This window comes from Delphinus delphis, chromosome 17, assembly GCF_949987515.2.
Source record: "Delphinus delphis chromosome 17, mDelDel1.2, whole genome shotgun sequence".
Taxonomy (NCBI): Eukaryota; Metazoa; Chordata; class Mammalia; order Artiodactyla; family Delphinidae; genus Delphinus; species Delphinus delphis.
The window spans coordinates 66,723,924-66,726,428 of record NC_082699.1 but is presented as its reverse complement, the minus strand read 5'-3'; the positions used below and the strand labels follow the sequence as shown (position 1 = coordinate 66,726,428).

Genomic DNA, 2,505 nt, shown 5'->3' with positions numbered 1-2,505 from the left:
CTAGAATATATGATAATTCACATTACATAATATGCATATATAATTATGAATACATTTATGATTATATAATTTAAATATACATTTACTATGAATGCAGTGTTATTTCTTTTTCTCTGGTATTCTGTTTGGGAATATCTGAAAAACAGATAACTGAGCTATATATATTAAGTTTAATTAATATTAAACAGCATTGAGTTGGCAAGTCCCGTTTCCTATGCTGGCAAATTTCTGATTTCACGAGTATCTAAACTGGCTTACAAATGGCTGAATATGTGAGGAGTTGTTTCCATTTGGGATCTTTTTGGTAATGCGCACACCCTAATAATACAGTTACAATTCCTTAGGATTGTCTGGGTACCCTCTGATTTTATGACACTGATTTTTAGGGAGCCTAGGAAATTGCCCTTGGCAGGACCTAATCCCTCCACACATGTTAACTCACTGAAACATTATCTCTTCATTCTTCAGATCATCTTCTAAGCTATTCATAGCCTGTCAAACAATGTACAAGCAAAACATTGGAATTTTGTTATAGTTCAACAGTTTGATTTTAAGCCTAAATGCTATGCTTTAACTGTGAAGTTTGACTGAGGAGGATTTAAAAGGATGGGTGGGCTTTGTGTACACACACAGCCAAAACTAAGTCTGTTCCACCAATATTAATAGAAATCTTGACCATGTGCAAACCCAGTTGATGATAAACTCAACTCCCTATAACTGAGGTTTGAAAAAAAGAATTTCTTCGTATAAGATCCAGCCCAATTCATTGATGGAAGAATCCTACCATAGAAAAGGGTAATCATGGATGTATTTTATCTGAAAGAGGCATTAGAAATCATCTAATGCTATATTTCTCCAGTTGGTAGGGGAGGGGGACGATAACCGGAATTACCTGGGCTGTGAGGAAGAGAAGAGAGGAGAACTGAGCATATAGAGTTTGACAAACCCCAAAGAGAATCTTTTTAACCTTTCATAATTTATGAATCACTGATCCAAACAATGCTTTGTAGCTCTGGCTACAATTCAAACCATCTGGGGATCTTTCAAAAATCCTACCATCCAGGTCACATTACAGACCAAATTAGAATCTCCGGATTGGACCCAAGCCCGAGTGCTTTAAGGAGTCTTATATGAGAGGTTAGGAATCCATAGGCCCACAGGTAGGGGAAATCTTGCTAACACTGGAAACAGGATAAGTCCCCAGCTCACATTTGAGTAGCCACAAAGAGCTACTTCTCCACTTCTCTCTAGATGCCTCACCAACCAAGGATTACTGTTATCTTTAAATTAGCAATTTTTCTTTAATCATGGTAAAAAACACATATAAAATTTACCATCTTAACTTTTTTTTTTTTTTGCGGTACGCGGGCCTCTCACTGCTGTGGCCTCTCCTGTTGTGGAGCACAGGCTCCGGACGCGCAGGCTCAGCGGCCATGGCTCACGGGCCCAGCCGCTCCACGACATGTGGGATCTTCCCGGACCGGGGCACGAACCCGTGTCCCCTGCATCGGCAGGCGGACTCTCAACCACTGCGCCACCAGGGAAGCCCCATCTTAACTATTTTTAAGAGTACAGTTCAGTAGTGTTAAGTATATTCACATTGCCTTCTCTAGAGCTTCAGCTTGCGAAACTGAAACTCTATGCCAATTGAACGCCAATTCCCTATTTCCCCCTCTTTCAGCCCCTGGCAACGACCATTTTATTCTGTTTCTGTGAGTTGGACTACTTTAGGTACCTCATGTAAGTGGAATCATACAGCATTTATCTCTGGGTGACTGGCTTATTTCACTTAGCATAATGTTCTCAAGGTTTATCCATGTTGTAACATGTGACAGGATTTCCATTTTTTTTTCAAGCTGAATAATATTCCATTGCATGTATATACCACATTTTCTTTCTCCATTCATCTGTCCATGGATATTTGGGTTGCTTCTACCTCTTAGATATTGTGAGTAATGCTGCAATGAACTTGAGTATGCAAATAACTCTTTGAGATCCTATGTTGAATTCTCTTGGCTATACACCCAGAAATGGGATTCCTGGATCGTATGGTATTTCTATTTTTAATTTTTGAGGAATCTCCATTCTGTTTTCCATAGTGGCTGTATCACTTTTCATTCCTACCAACAGCACACAAGAGATTCCAAAAAATATGGAAAGCTTCATGAATTCACATGTCATCCTTGTGAAGGGGCCATGCGAGTCTTCTCTGTATTGTTTCAATTTTAGTATACATGCTGCTGAAACAACCACTAAATCTTAAAATTTTGAGATGATTTTCAGAACTTATTAACAAATCCCATGTAGGTGGCAGGCTGAGTCTCCCAGATTTATAAAAAAATATAAAATACATGTTTGAATAACTAATTTTATTTTAAGAGGAATCAGATCAATGGTCAAGGAAAAGTTACTAATAAGAAGCCCTCAAAGCATAGTCCCATACCAGAGCATCATTGGAGAACTTGCTAGAAATGCAGACTCTCAGGCCACACCCCAGAAACTTGC

The 2,505-nt window shown here is 38.9% G+C and overlaps 1 non-coding gene across 1 annotated transcript; it reads right to left on the bottom strand.

Annotated features, from left to right (window-relative positions):
* Positions 1–2,146: 2,146 nt before the first annotated feature.
* On the bottom strand, positions 2,147–2,249 carry LOC132413426 (U6 spliceosomal RNA). Its single transcript, XR_009516724.1, has one exon. It is a non-coding gene; the product is annotated as a U6 spliceosomal RNA (small nuclear RNA).
* Between the last annotated feature and the right edge of the window lie 256 nt (positions 2,250–2,505).